Genomic DNA, 10,340 nt, shown 5'->3' on the forward strand with positions numbered 1-10,340 from the left:
CAAAATTATAATGCAACATATGAAGAGGAACATGCTAAGTAGAGTAAAAGGAGAGAGAATACCCGATTCGTCGAAAACACGAACCGAACTCCATTATTCACCGGCTAGAATCCAACATTTTCAACTTAGATTATATTGGATTAGCAAAAATATATACAAAAGAAACCAAAAAGTTTTAAAAATTATCTACTGGATTATATACAAAAATTCACTATATACATAAAGTCTAAAGAGTTGAGGATCAACCCAAAAGACAAAGTGTTGAAACATAGAAAGTTTCAAAACACTAAAATTGGACTGAAATGGGAGTGAGAGTGAAAAACCGAATGAATCACCCCTAAACCTAAATTGTTCAACAGGTTTACTTTTAAGCACAAAATCTTTTAATTTTAGGGGTTCAGGATTCAAAAGGTCTAACTCATAATGGACTGTTTTCGGGATGGGCAAAGAAATGCATTCCAACTGTGGCTCTTTAAAAGTGTTATATTTTGAAGCAAAATAGTCCAAGAGGACTTGGGAGGCACACAGTTCCAATCCTAGATTGGGAATTTTCAGAAAAGTTGGTTTAAATTTTTGTTGCAAACCAAATCTAGGTTGGGTGGAATAATCTCAATTTGAGATTTAGGTAAGAAAGTGGGTACATCTAAATTATTTTCATGGGTAAGATCAATAGTACCAACACATACTTTCCCTAAATCAGAAACAGGTAAAACATGCTCACATTCATCGAACAAAACATCAAGACCTAAATCAGTATCATGATTGTTCGAAGTACTCAAATCATCACCGGAAGAAATAACATTTTGTGACTTAGGCAAGGAATCAGACACATCAAATTCGTCCTCATGCATAATAAAATTAGTGTCTACAGAAGATTCAACTATTCCTATGTCATGTTCATCTTCACAAAAGAATTGTACAAGCCCCATATTAGAATCAAAAGCATATGAATTACAATGAGTATCAGAAGAAACACATTCATGAAGGTTGAGGCTGAGAAGCCATATGTTATTGAACCAAAAGGTTCCACAATATTTTCAGCAAAAACATGTTCTTCTAACATATCATTATCATCAATCATCATCATGGTAACATGCATATTGATCCTCATTAAAAGTGGTGGTGTCCTTAGTCGATTCATGTTCCTCTAAATCAGGTTCATATTCAATATCATTTAGATGAATGGGACTGGACACTTCATTAGGGACAACATGCATTTTCTCATGAATTTCCTCCTTTTGTAGTTGAAGCAAAATCTGATCTAACTTCGCCTGAATGCGTGACATAGTTCTATCAGAATTTTGCTCACCGAGTCTGAGAGCTTCTACGGTGGAGTCTAAATTCATGGGAGTACAAAATTCTTCATGTTCAAATTGTGGTGAATGGTACATGTGTGCATGGTCATTAGATTGACAAAAACTTGGTGGGGTTTGAAAACACACAAAAAACTCTTGCAAGTATACAAGGCCAAGTTTTAGTATAGAAAATAAGCAAGGGATCATTCCACAGGGACTTGGGTGTGTAGTTGAGGTTTCCTAAGCTAAGCAGTGACAGTAAGTGACAGTGGCAGTGACAGTTACAATGGCAATGAGCCAAAGGCAGTGAAGTAAAGAATGAAGGTACTAGGGTCTTTGAATCTACTTCTTGATCCTAGACTAAGGCAGATCCTAATCAATCATGTTTTTGTTTCATCTCAGGGAAGATTGTAATGGATGATTTATCAACTAATTTTACTAGCATACCCCTAGCATCAGCTGTCTTTCTACATCACAGCTGATCACAGGTTTACTTGCACAACCACTTAATCTATCAACTCTAAGGCATTTGGGATCAATCCTTCTAATGTACTGAATTTTTAACCATTATCACTCACTTACCCCTAGCATCAGCTGTCTTTCTACAGCACAGCTGATCACAGGCTTGCTTGTTCAAATGGCTACTAGCAGTCCTAACTCATTTTTAGCACTACAAGAACAATGACAGATTACTAACTATCTTAACATACAATCAAGAATTTCATCTAAACCCTAGCACATGAAATTAGAACATGATAAACATAATTAACATTTGAAATTGAAATTAACTGACTTCAAAACATGAACTGAAAACAACTTGGAAGCACTGGCTATTCCAGGCCCCTTGGGTGAAGCTCTGGCTAGCCCAGGCATGCCCTCTACAACACAACATACATCCTATTTATACCCAAATTTTAGGGTTTACAACTTTCCCCCAAATTGGCAGTTGAAATTAGGGTTCGACTTTACCTAATTTGATGGCACAATCTCTCCCCCATGCGTCGACCCATTCTTCCTCTGACTCTCCTGCTCCATTCCCATGTGTCAATTGCTACTCTAGACTCGCCTAATCGATTGATTTTTCTTCTAGGGTTTCAGAGAAAGGTGAGAAGAAATATCAATCAAATAGGGGGCAAGAAAGAGGGGGTGATGATGGTAGTGATGGGTTTAGGTTTAGGGTTGGTTTGGTGGCGTAGGGAGTGGTGGTGGCGAGGTCAGAGCAGGTGGAGAAGGTGGTGGTGGTTCTGCACAGGGTATGGAGGAGGAGAGGTCGATGGAAGAAGGGGAAGGGGATGTTTGGTAGGGGTATATGGCTCGGATGTTATGGTGTTGAGCGGTTTCAGCGAGGGAAGATGTTATGCGATCTGCGCTGTAGGATGAGAAGATGGTAGGTAGATCTGACGGCGATGCGGAGGCAAACGATGAGCGACCGTCGGATGAAGGGATACAACGAAACGAACGGCACTTGGTGGAGTTAGGTACTGTAGTGTAAAGCGGAGATATCAAACTTTGATGCACAGCAAGGGAGCGACCGTAGGATGCTTCTGAGAACTGTTCTGACGGCTGAAAACGCGAGCGGATATGGATTTGGGTTTTAGGCTTTTGGGTATAGAATATGGGTTTGAGAAATGAGTTTGGGCTTGGGAAATCTTGAGCCCACTTCTTCTTTAAGAACAAATATTCCTTCTTGAGCCCATTTATAGTCTTTTGGGTTTATGCGCACCATTCTTCGCGGCTTCCTTGCGTAATTTCTTCCGGCTTTTCACTACTTTTCTGCTCTTTTCGCTCCGCAATTCATCCAAACTTTATTTATTACCTAAAAATGCAAAATTAGTTAATAAAAATATTTATTCTTGAAAACAAAGAAAATACAGAATATGGGATAAAATGTAGAATTAATGCACAAAAGATGAGTTAAATGCCAACAAAAAGATATAGAAATATGCACTTTTTAGGACTCATCAACCGCAATTAGCGATAGTTTTCAGGAAACTAGGTAATGGCATGCTATTCTTGTCCATTTTATTGGTTCACTGCAGTTTCCTATGGTCATCTCTATTTTGTTTTGAAGACCCACAGTTATTTCGACGGTTACTTTATGGTTCGAATTGACCAATCCTTTTCTAAGTCTGGCTGAAGACTTTAAACTTAGCACTTCTTGGGAGGTATCCCATGCTCATGCAACACGGTAATATCTTTCCTTAACTCTTTCGCTTCAAATGGTAACAGTTTCTCCTTGTTCATGCTTTTAGTTTCATCTTTAGAATATTGAGGACAATGTTAGATTTAAGTTTGGGGGTATGGGAGAAACTTTTTATTTGCAATAAATAAACTCCAGAGCCTAGAAATTTATGTGTATTGAGGTAGGAACTAACTAATCTAAGTGGATGGAAGCATGTTGGTTGTAGGAGTCGAGGAACCAATCTGATTAGATGGAAACATCTAGAAGAGTCCATTCATAAAAGCACAAAGCTCAGGTGTTAGAAATAACATGATAGTTTCACCATATCTCGTTGAGTCCTTTTCAGTTCTGTTTTTATTTTTTCTTTTTAAATATGTTTCTAAGTGATTTGGTGGGTCTCACGATTCAAGTTGTTACCAATGCTAGGGTGAATTAGAGTGATTGAGATACCATGAAAAAAAAAGTTAAAAAAAAAAAAAAAAAATTGAGACCAGACCATTTGACCAAAAGGAATAAATTCAATAAAGTCGACCACTGGTACCCTTGTATATGCCAGTTGTGTTGACCTAGAGTTAGGTTATCGACCACTGGTACCCTTGTATATGCCAGTGTGTTGATATTAGTCAGACTAGTATCTCAATCCATTAGGATAGGTTCATTTTGGCGGAGGCCTTCAGACAGATATGGGAAACGCCGTTCACTTAGTAAACATCAAAACCATCTATGTTTTTCTATATCCATCTTCTTGATCTATCCATATGATTAGTTTGACTCCGAATATGATGTCCATAGTGCAACTATCTGAGTAGAGCTCTGTCACTTATATATGAATTTTAGTATGCTTGAGTGCAAACTCGTGTACATCAATTGGAATTTCGCATCAGGGTACTTCCTCTTGTAGTCAATAAGTATGCCAACCAAGGAGATTCTTTAGTGCCTTCCAAGGTTCGTTGTAGATAGTTAGGGTCCGGAGTAAAGGTTTTGTGGGTACACCTCTGGTAAACCCTCCGGAGACAACACTCCGCCACTAGGGCCACCTAGGGGTTCAAATGATTTTCCTTTCTAGAATAAATTTGCTCGAGGACTAGCAAATAATAAGTTTGGGGGTATTTGATAGACGCATTTATGTGTCTATTTTGTTTTCAATGTTCTGTATTGTTAGACTCGATTAAGTATTTATTGTGTTATTTTGTGTTTTTGTAGATGTTTTTAGAGAAATAAGCCTTTGCGGCGAAATGAGCTCGAAAAGTAGTGTTTTACACCCCAGGATAATGTACCGGAGGCACGTCAGAAATGCACCGGAAGCGTCCCAGAAATGTACCGGAGGAACCCAGAAAATTACTATTTCCACCCCAATTGCTAAAGGGACACCCGTACAAGATTAGGGGAGGACACTTTTCTTCTCATAATTCAAATTTCATTTTTGGCGGGAAAATATATTCTCTCCCTGGCAGATTTTCAAATTGATTTTCGATGGATTTGTGGAGAGACTAAATGGCTGGAATTAATTGGGTCATATCTATTGAGTATAACAAGATTATTCTGAGCGTTGGAATGAGTTAAATTTGGCTAGAATCCGCTAACTTTCAATCGAGAGTTAAACAGGGAAGATACGCTCGAGTTCTCTGTGAGAGGAATTTTTGGGAAGTTTTGTGGACTAAATGGGGAAGATATCTGATCTTCTTAAGTGTTTATGCAACTATGGAAGTATTACAGCTCATATGCGCAGGCAGAGGGATGGAGAAGATCATATCTCGGCTGACAGTGAAGAAAATGGAAAAAAATATTTTCCGAGTAATGGAGAATTATATGGAGTGAATGAGCGAGATTCGATGGGTCTGTTGGCTATAAATAGGTTGTTGGGGTTGAGCACGGGATTGGGAGAGATTTAGAGCCGAGAGAATCACCAGAAGAGTCGAAAGAGAAAAAGTTTTGATGTTGTCAAAGGAAGAACATGAAGAACATTGTACAGTCCACGAAAGTCGTTGATTAGTGTCGCATATTTGCGACAATTCTCAGTTCCTTTCCCGCGACGAGCTTACAACACTTCTGAAGTGCCGTTCTTCCCTACGCTTCCTGTGTGTCACAAAGGACAGTCTTAAAACGATTTCTTTTTATTTCATCATTTGTACTCAACTTTTGAGCATTAATAAAATCTTTTGAGTATTTTTCCAACATGATGAGAGGCTAAATTCTTGGTGATTGAGGCAATGGAGGATCTATTCACTCATGTTTGATTGGTAATATTTTTATTTATAATTTCTTTAATTATTTACTTTATTTAATTCACTTGGATAAATATAAAAAAAAAGGATAAAATGGTTTTCTTAATTAGTTGTGAATCAGTTTGATGTTTTATGCTTAGAATAATTCTTTGATAAATCATGCCTAAGGATTACAACTTAATATTTGGACACCTTTTAAATTAAAAAGTGATTTAATAAGAAAAAGAGCTTAATAATAATTTCTGAAATATTATTTATAACCAATCAACTTGAAGTAATAGTGAATCCTGACCTTAATCTTTCTAAAACCTTGACATTACTATTAATTTCCTTCATTTATTTATTTGTTTAAATCTTAAAAATAAAAGAGTTACCTTCACAAGTTCGAAAAGAACCCATTTTTCACCACTATCTACAACAACATTTGAAAATACACCAAATTTTTGGCGCCGCCGACGCGGACCTGTGCTTAGGTAGAATTTTTTTTTTTAGGTTTATTATTTTTTTTTTCCTTTTTACGTTTCTTTTTGTTTTTGATTTGCAGGTTCGAAGTGGAGTACTAAGGACCTTGGAAGGAAAAGCTTAAAGCGAAAGGAGCGAAAGAGGAATTTTTTTTTTATTTTATATATAGAAAAGAGAGAAAAAAAAAGAGAGATTTTTATATTTTTTTTAGGTTATTTTTTTCTTTTTCTTTTGCACTTTACTTTATTTGGACTTTGGACTGGACTCTTTGACTTTATTATTATTTTTTTTAAAACCCTACGGAAGGGTAGTTAAATACAAACTGTGTGCAGGGAAGGACGGTGATTACAATATCACCTCGGCCCCTCGGGTTCGCACACGGCATAGGAGTCATGACCCGAGTCGACGACAACGGTTCATCCCCGTCTGGTACGGGAGGTAAGTCTATCGAAACACTCGCGAATCTCCTGTAAGCGAGTTACTGTATTCCTTAAGGTGATCATTGATTGAGGACGAATTTGGACTGTCTTTATTTTCCTAGTAAAGGGCAAGGCCTGGCCTAAACAAGATAAGGGTTCGTATTTCATCACCGCTCCCTTCTTGCCCGCTTTAGGAGAACAAAACCTAACGCGAACCCAAGCTTTAAAATCTGATTAGAAAAAGACCTATAGGGTATCGAGCTTGTTAGGAAAATTTTTCGAAGGATATTGATTATTCTTTTAGCATACTTCGAAGTTCATGACGGTTTCTGTGAGTTGAACGCGTGACTGCGCCGCCTTGTGATAGCGGTGAGGCCTTGGGTATCAAATCTCCACTGAGCTTCCCTTGCCTCAATTCAACTTACTTTGACTCAGATTGATTCCAGAGGGGTTTGCTTAAATTGTAACGAATTCCCCTTCGAGAGATAGAAGCAAGTCTAGAAACAATCTAAGTGGAGCCATCATGCTTGTTGTTTTCTAGATTTTATAGGTTTGATTTGGTCGAGTCAGCCTTGTTTGTGATTGTGTAGAATTCCCTTGCAATTAAGAATGTCGAACTGGTATGATAGAAACCAATACAATGATTATCGACCTGAAGTATTTAATATTAATAATTTTGAGCATGCCTTAACGATTATATGTATTTAATATTCCACAACCGCCAGTATTTGGCGGTATAAGTGCGTATAAACAGACATGTATTGATAAACAAAGATATCGTTTATGTCGGCAGATAAATTAAGGATGTTTGTTAACAAATACATATACGATTTGGAAAATACAAGCCTGTGTCGTTAGATAAGGCAAAACACGAGTGGTTCTGGATAAATCTTCCAAAAAAAAAGATGGAGGTTTTTATCACACGGTCGTTAAATAAAGGTGGATATTCTCGAATATTTTTGGTAACACCATAACTAACCAACACGAGATATCCAACATTCTTGTTGATCATCTCAGAAACATCTAATTCGAATATCAGCAGGGTCTCTCCTAACCCATAACTAATCAGTTTTCTTCAGTAATATCTGCAAGGGAAAACTCTGATCTTCTTTCCATTCCTACCGCTCGTCAAGTCCATAAAGAGGTTAAGTCTATAGCATCACACAAATCCAATGAACCAGATGGTTTTAATCTATTTTATTTTTCAACATCAATGGCCAAATGTTGGGCAAGATGTTACTCAAATTGTTCAACATTTCCCAAGACCGATAATCTTTCTACGCCCAACAACTTTTGGCCGATTAGTATTTGTAACACTTATCACAAGATAATATCCAAAATCCTTGCCAACAGATTTAGGCGACTGCTTCCTAAAATAGTCTCCCATTCCAATCGGCTTTCTTGCCTTCTAGAAGGATTACAGAAAATATCGTTATGGCACAAGAGGTTATTCATACTATTAAGAAATCAAGGAAAAAGTCGGTTCTTATAGAACTCAAGTTAGACATGAGTAAATTAAGCCTTCGGTAGGGTTAGTTGGCCTTAACTCTTAGAGAATATGGCTAAGTTAGGCTTTTCCAAAGAGGGTTGTGAACTCATTAACCAATGCATTAGTACCCTTTCAATCAATGTCATGTGCAATGGATCCCCCCGTTAAGATGTTCAAGCCAAAAAGGGGATTAAGGCAGGGAGACCCCCTTCCTCCCTACCTATTTTTATTATGCATGGCAGGCCTAACTAGGCTTCTTAGGAAATATGAATAACAAAAAAAAAATCTACGGTATTAAGGCCGTGAACAGTAGCATTCCCATTTCTCTTCTTTTATTCGCTGACGACTGTAATCTTTGCCAATGACACTATAGTCGAAGTTAGAAACCTTCCAGAAATCATTAATGTATTTAATAATGGGTCGGGACAAATGATTAATATCCAGAAGTTTGGAAATTTCTTTAACTATTGTTTGGAAATAAGTTTGGTAAAATAATAATAAAGATCCTTAGAGTTTGGTAAAACAATAATAAAGATCCTTAGGGTTGGTAAAATTAGGTTGGAAGACAATTATCTAAGAACACCTATGTTCATTTCTTGCTTTAAAATAAAATGTTTTTATTTTTATGACTAAAAGGCTTAGAGGTAGGCTTCAGAACCGGAAAGGAAAGACACATTCCCAAGCAACGAAAGTGGTCATTGTCAAATCAACTTTGGAATCTATGTCCATCTATCAAATGGGATGTTATATGCTTCTGAAACTATCACTTGCCTGCTTAATTCTGTCCAAAGAGATTTTTGGTGGGGAAAGACGAAAGCAAAAAGAAGAATTTATATCCAAAAGCATGGTAGCTTTATGCCTTTATGCGAACCTTTAGATATAGGAGGACCGGGATTTAGGGACATAGAGGCTAACAACTTAGCATAATTTGGGAGGATATCTTAAAACTTAGTCACAAATCCTGACTCCACACGGGCTAAGCTCCTCAGATCCAAGTACTATAGAAACTGTAGACACCCACTGAATCCAAAAATAAATAAGAATGAAGCATGGATCTGAACATGTATTCAAAAAGGTCTCGAACAAATTCTGCCTTATTGCATTTGGGATTCAGGCAGCAGATCTTCCATTAACATTTGGGAGGACTATTGGATCCATGGTTACATAACTATACCAGATGTCCATTCTTGTCAGCGGAAGTTAATGAGTGAGATTTTGGACGAAAACTTAGATTGGGATTGAGACCTTATTAACTCTGTTTATCCTTTAAATATTTCTAGACTCATTGCTATCATTAGGCTTATACTAGATTAGGTGGATTCTCCGAGATGGTAACCGGATCAATTAGAGACTTTTAACATTAAATCTTTATATTCTTTGATAAAGTCGAGTATTAATGATAGCAATATCAACTGGGATAGAATTTTGGGAATAAAAACCTCACCAAGAGTCAGATTGTTTGTCATCAAATGTCTCCATAATATGTTGCCTCTTATTTTCATTCTATCTAAATATACGGGCTTGTCTAACTGCTGTATTTTTTGTAATCATTATGATGAAACTATTGAACATTTATTCATTTTCCGCCCTTTTGCTCGGAGTGTTTGGTTTGTCGGCAATGCAAACCCTTTCCCGCCATGCCACTTCATAAATTCGGTAAGAGATTGGATTTAGGTTGGTATAGTAGTCCAGCAGGTTGGAATAATGTTGAAGGTGAGTGGAATGCTTATTGTGCCTCGATTATATGGCACATTTGGAAGGTTAGGTGCATCAAGATTTTGAAGGATATTCAATCCCAGCCAGGAAATACCTCCTCTGCAGCAACAACTTATTGACAATGCAAAAACCTACAAATCACTAGACCAGAAAGCCAAGAATCATAAGCAACTTGTCAACTGAAAGTTACTTCCAAGGAATATAATTAAATTAAACGCGGCAGTTAGCTGGAACATGGATGTTAATTTAGAAAGTATAGTAATTGTTTTAAAAAAATTTCTTGGCGTTTGCAGGAAAGTAAGGACAAATTTCTAAAGGCGTGAAATAGAGACCAAGTAGAGGTGCAGGCTGCCATAGAAGCAACTGAATGAAACCGACAACTAGGTACAACAATCTTGTTAAGGAGCTCAAAGGAAGGCAGAATGGCTTGGCATGGCAAGCTAAATCTCTATGAATAGACTACAAATCCACAATTTTTTTGGACCATCAGAAACTTATTTACTTTCATTTGTATTTCTAGAACAGCTAACCAGGTAGCTTTTGCCTTAGTTT

This window comes from Papaver somniferum, chromosome 9 (genome assembly GCF_003573695.1).
Source record: "Papaver somniferum cultivar HN1 chromosome 9, ASM357369v1, whole genome shotgun sequence".
Classification (NCBI taxonomy): Eukaryota; Viridiplantae; Streptophyta; class Magnoliopsida; order Ranunculales; family Papaveraceae; genus Papaver; species Papaver somniferum.